This window comes from Trichomycterus rosablanca, chromosome 14 (assembly GCF_030014385.1).
Source record: "Trichomycterus rosablanca isolate fTriRos1 chromosome 14, fTriRos1.hap1, whole genome shotgun sequence".
Classification (NCBI taxonomy): Eukaryota; Metazoa; Chordata; class Actinopteri; order Siluriformes; family Trichomycteridae; genus Trichomycterus; species Trichomycterus rosablanca.
In genome coordinates, this window is record NC_086001.1 from 25,000,646 (window position 1) to 25,012,869 (window position 12,224).

The 12,224-nt window shown below is 37.5% G+C and overlaps 1 non-coding gene across 1 annotated transcript; it reads left to right on the top strand.

Annotated features, from left to right (window-relative positions):
* Positions 1-8,066: 8,066 nt before the first annotated feature.
* Positions 8,067-8,140, top strand: trnai-aau (transfer RNA isoleucine (anticodon AAU)). Its single transcript has one exon. It is a non-coding gene; the product is annotated as a tRNA-Ile (tRNA).
* The last annotated feature ends 4,084 nt before the right edge of the window (positions 8,141-12,224 follow it).

The window sequence follows — 12,224 nt, forward strand, 5'->3', positions numbered from 1 at the left end:
GGATGCAGCCAAGAGGCCCATGATCACTCTGAATGAACTGCAGAGATCTACAGCTGAGGTGGGAGACTCTGTCCATAGGACACAATCAGTCGTACACTGCACAAATCTGGCCTTTATGGAAGAGTGGCAAGAAGAAAGCCATTTCTCAAAGATATCTATAAAAAGTCACCTGGGAGACACACCAAACATGTGGAAGAAGGTGCTCTGGTCAGATGAAACCAAAATCGAACTTTTTGGCCACAATGCAAAACGTTATGTTTGGCGTAAAAGCAACACAGCTCATCACCCTGAACACACCATCCCCACTGTCAAACATGGTGGTGGCAGCATCATGGTTTGGGCCTGCTTTTCTTCAGCAGGGACAGGGAAGATGGTTAAAATTGATGGGAAGATGGATGGAGCCAAATACAGGACCATTCTGGAAGAAAACCTGTTGCAGTCTGCAAAAGACCTGAGACTGGAACGGAGATTTATCTTCCAACAAGACAATGATCCAAAACATAAAGCAAAATCTACAATGGAATGGTTCACAAATAAACGTATCCAGGTGTTAGAATGGCCAAGTCAAAGTCCAGACCTGAATCCCATCGAGAATCTGTGGAAAGAGCTGAAAACTGCTGTTCACAAACGCTCTCCATCCAACCTCACTGAGCTCGAGCTGTTTTGCAAGGAAGAATGGGCAAAAATTTCTGTCTCTCGATGTGCAAAACTGATAGAGACATACCCCAAGCGACTTGCAGCTGTAATCGCAGCAAAAGGTGGCGCTACAAAGTATTAACGCAAGGGGGCTGAATAATATTGCACGCCCCACTTTTCAGTTTTTTATTTCTAAAAAAAGTTTAAAATATCCAATAAATTTCGTTCCACTTCACGATTGTGTCCCACTTGTTGTTGATTCTTCACAAAAAATTACAATTTCATATCGTTATGTTTGAAGCCTGAAATGTGGCAAAAGGTTGAAAAGTTCAAGGGGGCTGAATACTTTTGCAAGGCACTGTACATCTCATGGTTGCCAACCGTTTAAAAATAAATTTAGTCCATTTCAATTGCTCATTACACTTTAAAATGTGATAAACAAAAAAACAAAACCGAAAATATTTAGGTATGGCACTGTATATATTTCTTTCTAAGGGTCGGCTTTCATGCCTTCTCCCCTTCATCGATTTAAGGACCAAGATGTTTCCTCTGTAACAGAATTATTGTGGAAAAATTGCCACTACATTCATGTGATCCTTCTTAGCTTAAACCAGCCTTTCTTTTGAAACTTTTTTTACTGTTTTTTTTTTCATGTTAAAATAACTAGTGATAAACATTTTTTAAGACTGTGAAAGCACTGCCTCAATTTAGAGCTCTAAAATATTTACATAAAAATTAACAATGCCATCTTGAAATTGTTCCTAATTATTTACTAATTATTGATCAATTTTATTTAATTTATTAAATATTTGTTACATTACATTTCACACATGCATGCACACACACCTTTTAAAATAGGCTTTTAAGCTATTACTGTATTTTTGTAAGAAACCAAAAGAAAGAACTGATTAATGATTTACCACTTACGGTCACATGTGGGCTGCAGGGATGTGGTGGACATGGACGCTTGATGTTGACTAGCCAATAGGCCTAGTGCGTCTACGTTTAGTGTGATAAAGCCATCTAAGCATTGTGGTGTTGGGCTAGGTTCACTGAAAATGTTTTCTGGGGTGCTTATTTTTGGTACTGGTGGCAGAGCTGCAGGTTTCTTCCTAACAGTGGACCCTTCTTCTTCATCCTCCTCACTCTCAGAAAGCCAGTATCTGTTTTTGCCCCTGGATTGAAAAAGTATAATTGTTTTTTAACAATTATGATACAAGAACACAAACCCACAAAGACACGGGGAAGGACATGCAGACTCCACACAGAAAGTACCTTTTTAGCACATGAGAAACTGCCCAATATACTACTTTACAGAAATATGGCTAAATATGTTTTGTGTAACAACAACTAGCTATAGTGATTAAGATTTCCTAAGAACTTAATGTGCATAACACAAACAAAGAAATCTTGAACTTGAGCCATCCCCTTACTTTCGTAATTGTTTGATAATACCTTCCTTTCCTTTTTAGGTAGGCAGGACGGTCATCTTCACACTCCGTTGCTGACTCGTTGACCAGGGCTCTTGGCATTTTTGCCTTGCATTCGGCATAGGTGTCTGTAGTTTAATAAGTTTGATAACTTTAGATTTTATGGTTAAGGGGGAAAACATTTACTATTTACAAGGTAATACAAGGTTACACAAATGTGTACTTGATAAAGCATGCCAAATAATATCCACAGTCTTACCTTTAGTGCATTTTATAATAACATCAAAACAATTCCATGATGGATCTGGTGGCTCCTGCCGCATAACTGCCCTGTCACAACGAAGCCTATCCTTGTAAGGACACCAATAACTCATGCCATCATGAACCCATGATGATGGCACAATTTCTGTTTCATTTGAATGAATAAAGTCCACGATGTGAAACATTCTGCATGGGGCACAAAGATAATCACACCAGAAGTTAGGCGTGATACAAACTGACCTCTACTGCTTACTATAATGTTTTTTTGGCTGGAAAGATTTTTATACATAATAGGCCTTATTTATCAAATTCATTAACTTATGAACTAGTCTGTGTCTGATTCATGAAACTGATTTATACTACATTGAAACAAACAATTACCTGAAAGGAGCAATTAAAGGAAAACATTCATCAATATCAGGTTAATGGCATGCCTCCATGAATTTTATTCCCAGGCATAGATTATTACTCTTTTACCTGTAGCAGAGGGGTTCTCTAGGGGATACAAATCTGACATGATTGTGAGTTACTGGCCAAACTCACTTGGAGCACAACTTAGATAATGTAATAATCTTGGATAATATGAATCTAAATGCCAAACCAACATTTGCTTCCTAGCGTCCTAGTGTTATACACACAATGTTTGTCCAAAATATAATTCTTAATCTATTTTCAGATGTTGAAATGCAGTAAATTTAGATTCAAAGTCCAGTTTGGCTAAATGATTTAGCAAAGTGGAGGAGAGCTGTCTTGTGCTGGAAGATCAGCATCTAGTCTTATAACTTTTAGTCACAGTAGGCTTTAATCACATACAATTTCTATGTATTTTTGTGTATCAATTTCTGTAAATTGAAATACTCGTTAAAGGGTGCTGAGGACCCTGCAGTAGATCTAAGGGTGTCAGTAAACAAAGGTCACCGATGGAGGTAGAGGCAAAAAGAAAGGCCAAGCAGGAAGTAACCCCACTGTATGTTTTATTGGGTACAATTACACACTGATTCAGGAAACTCTGAGAACAGCTAAACTGTATGCACAAAAAACTCATATTTAGCAGATTAACAACTAGATGGAAAATGGTTATGCCTAAAATGTTAGTTATAACACGCAAATAAATATTATTATTATTATTATTATTATTATTAATAATAATAATAATAATAATCATTACACTTATTAGTGTGTTTTTATGGATTTTAAACTCTTTAAAACAATCTGAAGCAACCGGAAAATTACTTTGCAGTTAACCATGAGGCCATGAACACCATGAATAAAATGCAGAAAACAGAATAAAAAAACTTCCATTTATGAAACCAAATATTACCATAGACTTAATACTCATTATGTATTTAATATAATCATAAAATTATTGCTGTAAATAGAAAGCAATGCATTAACATGACAGTATACATACTGTATACTATACTATATACATACATATAATATAGGTGTAACATCATCTACCACCAACCTTGAAAAATAATCAAAACAAAGACAGAAAAGGGGACAATAAGGACTGTAACTGTGTAAAGGAGTGCAGGAGAAAAAGAAGGTATGGATGTCTGCAAGAAAGACAGAGGGTGTGCAAAAAATAATATCAAGATCCTTGGTAATAAACCATGCTAATATTAACTAATCACTTTCTGATGTATGACCTACTAAATATGTAAACAATGAAAAGCAAAAGTAAATTGGATTATATAATACTAAATCCCTAACAGAATGCAAAAAGAGAAAATAATCAGAAAAAAATACTATATTGTTTTACAATTCAATTTTCTGTGTATGTACATTTTATTACATATTGTAAAAACCAATCTGACATTTGAGAACTTTAAGTAAGATGAAGTATTGGCATGCCAATATGTTTGTCTGTGAATGGCATGACAATGTATTTTGTAATTTTTTCATCAACCTTGGCACAAACTAACTCTGCTGACAAACCTCCAAGACAGAAAACTCCTAGCTCACTTGAGTCCACTGGATAGGTGTAAAAGCTTGACACCGAGGTAAAAGCATTATAAACAACATGTGGCACTTCCTCATATAAGATTATAGTTCTGACTAAACCAATGCTGCCATTTACCTTCACATAGTCATCCCCTCTTGAAACTGCGATTTTACATTTTGGATAATAAATTTCCTAAAATTCTTGAACTGGGCCATTTACAGAGGGTGGTAGAGGACCTCCGGAGTGGGCTTTTTTCATCTGGGGATAACATGTGTCTTGAATGACTTTCAGATTAGAGTTAAGTTCTGATTTGCGTCTTACAATTTGTGCACATGTTAACTGAGGTCTTCGAATTAACTTCTTCAGCTGTCCTAGTTAATTTTCATATGGAAACCCAGAGATGGAGTCAAGTTCTCCATGCAGTTTTACATCGTCACTTAGGTGTATGAGACCATGAACATTATAAACTACATGTTCCTTACCATAAAGTTGGCTAAAATGTTCAACAAATGCTACTAAGAGAGTTTTAGCAAAATCACACATTTGTCCACTAGGGGTGGGGGATGCAAGAATGGACATTGCAACTGACAGCAGCATGAAATTCTGATATACAGATTCATTCACACTTTGTAGTTATACAGTTGCAGACTGTCGTCCATCATTTTCTCTGCATACTTTGTTAGCCCCCTTTTACCTTATTCTTCAATGCTCAGGACCTCTACAGGACCACCTCAGGGCAAGTATTATAGGTCGTGGATCATTCTCAGCACTGCAGTGTCACAGACGTGGTGGTGATGTGCTAGTGTGTGTTGGGCTGGTTTAAAAGGATCACACACAGCAGTGTTGCTGGACTTTTTAAACAATGAGTACACTTACTGTCCACTTTATTATTATACACACCTGTTTTGTTGGTCCACCTTGTGGATGTACAGTCAGAGATGGTAGGTCGTCTGTTGCTTAATATTGTATTACTATTTTTATTTTTATTATTATTATTATTGTTGTTGTTGTTTTGATTGTTATTATTATTATTGTTATTATTATTGTTGTTGTTGTTGTTGTTATTATTATTATTCTTGTTGCTTATTGTAGCTTTTACGTTATCCAGTATTCAATGAGCTTCAATTATTTAGCAGCTGTTGTCTAATGCTAGAAACTGTTAGCCTTTTAGCTAACGTTACCTGAAGTGTTTCAGTTCAGACTATCAGTTAACCTGAAACATTACCTAACAGTTCCAATTTCCAAATTGCTCTCTATCTTAATCCAAAACTCATTAATACAGTGTATCACAAAAGTGAGTACACCCTTCACATTTCTGCAGATATTTAAGTATATCTTTTCATGGGACAACACTGACAAAATGACACTTTGACACAATGAAAAGTCTGTGTGCAGCTTATATAACAGTGTAAATTTATTCTTCCCTCAAAATAACTCAATATACAGCCATTAATGTCTAAACCACCGGCAACAAAAGTGAGTACACCCCTTAGTGAAAGTTCCTAAAGTGTCAATATTTTGTGTGGCCACCATTATTTCCCAGAACTGCCTTAACTCTCCTGGGCATGGAGTTTACCAGAGCTTCACAGGTTGCCACTGGAATGCTTTTCCACTCCTCCATGACGACATCACGGAGCTGGCGGATATTCGAGACTTTGCGCTCCTCCACCTTCCGCTTGAGGATGCCCCAAAGATGTTCTATTGGGTTTAGGTCTGGAGACATGCTTGGCCAGTCCATCACCTTTACCCTCAGCCTCTTCAATAAAGCAGTGGTCGTCTTAGAGGTGTGTTTGGGGTCATTATCATGCTGGAACACTGCCCTGCGACCCAGTTTCCGGAGGGAGGGGATCATTCTGTGCTTCAGTATTTCACAGTACATATTGGAGTTCATGTGTCCCTCAATGAAATGTAACTCCCCAACACCTGCTGCACTCATGCAGCCCCAGACCATGGCATTCCCACCACCATGCTTGACTGTAGGCATGACATACTTATCTTTGTACTCCTCACCTGATTGCCGCCACACATGCTTGAGACCATCTGAACCAAACAAATTAATCTTGGTCTCATCAGACCATAGGACATGGTTCCAGTAATCCATGTCCTTTGTTGACATGTCTTCAGCAAACTGTTTTCAGGCTTTCTTGTGTAGAGATTTTAGAAGAGGCTTCCTTCTGGGGTGACAGCCATGCAGACAAATTTGATGTAGTGTGCGGCGTATGGTCTGAGCACTGACAGGCTGACCCCCCACCTTTTCAATCTCTGCAGCAATGCTGACAGCACTCCTGCGCCTATCTTTCAAAGACAGCAGTTGGATGTGACGCTGAGCACGTGCACTCAGCTTCTTTGGACGACCAACGCGAGGTCTGTTCTGAGTGGACCCTGCTCTTTTAAAACGCTGGATGATCTTGGCCACTGTGCTGCAGCTCAGTTTCAGGGTGTTGGCAATCTTCTTGTAGCCTTGGCCATCTTCATGTAGCGCAACAATTCGTCTTTTAAGATCCTCAGAGAGTTCTTTGCCATGAGGTGCCATGTTGTAACTTTCAGTGACCAGTATGAGAGAGTGTGAGAGCTGTACTACTAAATTGAACACACCTGCTACCTATGCACACCTGAGACCTAGTAACACTAATGAGTCACATGACATTTTGGAGGGAAAATGACAAGCAGTGCTCAATTTGGACATTTAGGGGTGTAGTCTCTTAGGGGTGTACTCACTTTTGTTGCCGGTGGTTTAGACATTAATGGCTGTATATTGAGTTATTTTGAGGGAAGAATAAATTTACACTGTTATATAAGCTGCACACAGACTACTTTTCATTGTGTCAAAGTGTCATTTTGTCAGTGTTGTCCCATGAAAAGATATACATTAATATCTGCAGAAATGTGAGGGGTGTACTCACTTTTGTGATACACTGTAGACTTTCTGCTTACATTTTACTAAGTAAAAAGTTGTTAAGATTAAACGTTTATTTACCTCACACAAAAGAACGATTAGTCCTCTTTTTCAATGGCTCGCGTCGCACTGTTGCTATGGTGACGCTGTTCTGCCGGCGCTGAATCAGAGACTGGACGTTGGGCCACAGCCGGACAACCAGCGTCGGCGTGCACGCGTTTCTACGAGCACCAGCCAAACCCAGCTGTGGTAACAACTGGGCCGGATCTGGCTACATTGATTCTGGCCGATTCTGGGAAAAGTGGGAACTGATGATTGTGCTAGCTGGGTTAACTTAGAAACCTTCCGGGAACGTTACTGGAACGGTACTTTATACACATAAGAAATAAAACCTTATACAAGCTTTAACTAACGTTCTCTGTTAGTTCTCATAAAACAATGAGAGAACGTTAGGTTTCATAGTTTTATAGTTGGTACTTGTAAGTAAAGGTTGATCTACATGGACCGTCTCAAGCAAAGGGCTGCTTTTTTGGTACGTTCCTACCAAAAAAACTTTAAAGATCATAAGAAAACCTTCCGGGAACGTTACTTGAACGTTACTTTAAACACATAAGAAAGAAAACCTTAAGGCAACTTTTAGATAACGTTATCTGTTAGTTTTCATAAAAACATGAGAGGACGTTAGGTTTCATAGTTCCCGGAACATTCCGGAAACAGTGCTGATTTTTTAACGAAAATAGAACGTTACCATAACGTTATGGGATGGCTCCCTAAAAATAACCATAGGGGAACGTTCTGTGTTAGCTGGGTAGCCACCGTGCCGCCCAGAATAAATAACTGAAGGGCTGTAAGTATAGAATCGGGTATGTGGGTATATGCCATGCCTTTGTACACAGGCTGGTTAGCTCAGTTGGTTAGAGCGTGGTGCTAATAATGCCAAGGTCGTGGGTTCGATCCCCATATGGGCCACACCCACTTTTTCTTTTATTACAGGTTTAAAGTTGCATAAAACAAATGTTTGCACAAATAATATAAAACCAAAGTACAAAATAAACATTTCACTTAATTTAATTTATTTCTAGCACCACTAGATGGTAACGATGTCTGTACAACATTTTGAACTTCACTTTAAAAATCAGTTGAATGTGTTTTACTGTAGTAAGAATGAAAGTATGAGCTGATCTTTGTCTCATTGTGTAGCTTTGATGAAGAAAAAGCCACTTGGTCAGTGTGTAACAGGAGGTTTGGAGTGAAGGTGGGTGTGTGTGGATAAAAGCTTCCAGCACCTGGTATTCCCAGGCGGTCTCACATCCAAGTACTAACCAGACCCGACCCTGCTCCATTCACACCTTCTCATGTACATTCTGGTTGGGGACGGTTCATTATTTGCTAAGTAGAAATCATCTAGTCTTTAGATGCTTTAGAAGTGTTAAAGTAAGAGGCTATTCATTTATGAAAACTTAGCATTCGTAATATGAAGAATTTTTTGCAAACACCATAAAGACCAGGGTAAAATTCTTCCACTTGAAAGTAAAAGTTGTTCTGTGTTTATTAAAGTAGATTAAACTTGAATAATGAATAAAAACAGATTCAGATCTGAGGTTGGTACATTACACCACATTACATTTGATGATTAATGATCATATTCACACCATCATGTACATTTGATAATTGAAGTAGAACAGTTCTAGTGTACATTAGTAGAAAAAGAAAGTACACATAGCTTTTTCTGTACATGCAGTAGTGGAGTATCATTTTATTTTCTCCTCTGAATGCGCTGGTGTTTTTCAAGACGACTTCAGTCACAAAAACATAGCTTCTGTGTGACTGTACTGGTGTCTATTACAAATGCTGCTTCCAGTAAAACTTCATCTGCACTATAAGCAGCAATATGGGTCATCCTCTTATGTGAATGCGCCGGTGTGGTGTACTTAAAGGATATTCCTTTCACTAAAACCCTTTTTTTAAACAGTGAACAGTAATGCGACCTCTCTCCTGTGTGAATGTGCTGGTGTTGTTGGAGAACATAATGTGCAATAAAATACTTCCCACACTCTTAACAGTGATGTAGTTTTTCTATGTGAATACGCTGATGCCGTTTGAGCTTATTTTCATAAGTAAAACTCTTTCCACATTCCAACTTTTCCAGTTATACGGTTTCTGTCCTGTGTGAATACGCTGGTGTTTTTGAAGGGTACTATGTTCAGCAAAACTGTTCCCACACTCTGAGCACTGATACGGTTTCTCTCCTGTGTGAATACGTTGGTGTTTTTGAAGGTAACCCTGTTGAGCAAAACTTTTTCCACACTCTGAGCAGTGATATGACTTTTCTCCAGTGTGAACACGCTGGTGTACCTTAAGAGCATTACTGTAAGCAAAACTCTTTCCACACTCTGAGCAGTGATGCGGTTTCTCTCCTGTGTGAATACGCTGGTGTACTTTAAGAGCATTACTGTAAGCAAAACTCTTTCCACACTCTAAGCAGTAATACTGTTTCTCTCCTGTGTGAATGTGCTGGTGTAATTTAGGGTTACTGCTTTGAGCAAAACTCTTTCCACACTCTGAGCAGTGATATGGTTTCTCTCCTGTGTGAATGTGCTGGTGTCTTTGGAGCGTACTCTGACGAGAAAAACTGCTTTAACACTCTGAGCAGTGATATGGCTTTTCTCCTGTATGAATGCGCTGGTGTTTTTGAAGGGTACCCTGTTGAGCAAAACTCTATCCACACTCTGAGCAGTGATACAGCTTCTCTCCTGTGTGAATGCGCTGGTGTTGTTTGAGATGACTCTGTTTAATAAAACTCTTCCCACACTCTGAGCAGTGATGAAATTTCTTCATGTTTATGCTTTGATAAGACTGTAGAAACTGTTTCCTTGGAAAGCAACAGAAACAAAGAAACAAGTCGATTAATTAGAATTACTTTTACTACATTAATACCACAATAATATTAAACTCTTCACCTAGTAATAAAAACATTAAATTCACTTCACGTCTAAGTAAGAATCTGAATTAAAAGAACATCAGGATAAAATATTTATAAAAACTGCAGATATTAATAATTAAATAACTATAAATAACTTGATATAAATAAATATATAAGAGATCTGACTTTCTCAACATCAGTCCTGCACCAAGCAAATCTAATCCAGTTCATGACAGGACTAATAATTAGCTCACAAGTGTAAATCTTTGGTGTGCTGGGAGTAAAAAGGCTTCATAAATCACCACAATTATGAGCATAAAGCTTTTTTAAACTGTCTGAATATATTAATCTACTAATATTAAATATTATCATAAAATAAAAAGAACAACAAATGCAACATAAATGTAAAAGAAACAAACAAGAAAACCCTTTACCTTCCTGTTAGAATCCTGGCAGCCACTTTAACAAAGCTGGTGTCTCCAGCAGGTCGTTTCTAATGAAGAACGTGCAGAAGATCCTTCTTACCAAGTGACTCAGCTACAAGTCTAGAGTTTAGTCCTTAAATAGAGCTGAGGACAAAGACCCAAGACGAGTTCAAAACTCTGCATTGGTCAATCATCAGCCAACTATTCACACCTTCTTGTGTGAAGTACTAGCTCATTATCTATGGAACGTGTGCAAATAAACTAGATGGAGCCACAAAGCATGATGGGTGAAGTCAAACTACTAAAGGCTATTCTGTAAAGTGTAATGACATGAACTTAGATAAAGCTTTTATGATAAGAATCTAAGTCATGTAAAATGCTGTATGTATATTTGTGTGAATTAGTTTCTACTGTATATGAGGAACAATAAGAAAACTATAAGAGGAAACACCCACCTATAGATTTATCTGTATTTATGGTGTAGAAATATTTACTGTGCATTTGTGTGTCTGTGAACTGTTTGATTTACTACTGCAGTCAAGCCTCCACTTCAAAATGTTCAGTCAAATCAGCCCCCACATTGTTTGTGAAGATGTGCGTATACTAAACATTACGGTAAAAGTGTCTGGCGGAACTATTTAGGATAGAATTTCAGGGTTTAAAATAAATGAGAAACATTGATGTTTATACTAATAAATGAAATTACGAGACCTGCATACTGTACATTAATTCATCTCCAATATAAAATGATCAGATTTATTGATCTTTATTTAAAATTAATATAGAATAGTTTGTAGTAGGTGAGAAACATTGATGTGTTTGACATAAATGGTTTGACATAAATGTATCAAAAGCTCGATTTTATTTAGAATTATATCACTGAATGTTAAAGTAAAACCGAAGCCAGATGCTCTGCACTACACTGCTCTGCTTCTTGCTTCTTTTGCTGCAGTGTTCATACAGATAAAAAATGATAGAGACGCCCTCTAGTGGCCGGGAGCATTTCCGTTGTGGAAATGTATTTGTTTCCTTAATGTTGTTGTGTTGTCCTTTTTGTATTCGTGTTTCCTTAATGTTGTTGTGTTGTCCTTTTTGTATTCGTGTTTCCTTAATGTTGTTGTGTTTTCCTTTTTGTATTCATGTTTCCTTAATGTTGTTGTGTTGTCCTTTTTGTATTTGTGTTTCCTTAATGTTGTTGTGTTGTCCTTTTTGTATTCGTGTTTCCCTAATGTTGTTGTGTTGTCCCTTTTGTATTCGTGTTTCCTTAATGTTGTTGTGTTGTCCTTTTTGTATTCGTGTTTCCTTAATGTTGTTGTGATGTCTTTATTGTATTCGCGTTTTTCCTTAATGTTGTTGTGTTGTACTTTTTGTATTCGCGTTTTTCCTTAATGTTGTTGTGTTGTCAGCTTTTGTTTGTTGTGTAAATGTTATTGTGTTTTGACTCAGCAGGCCACCGTAGTAATACCAATGTAAACAAAATACATCATAAAAAAGTATCAATCGGAATGTAAAATGAAAGTATATTATTATTAATAATAAAAGACTCAATAGTAGTACTGATCGATCATTTGCCATTTCACCAATATCTGTGACACTGGATTCTGGGCTAGTTTCAGCTTCAGGGTTGATTTTAGATCTGACATTAGGCTGGATAATTTTGCTGAAACTGGCAACTCTCACCATTTTCTCGCCAAATTGGTCTTGT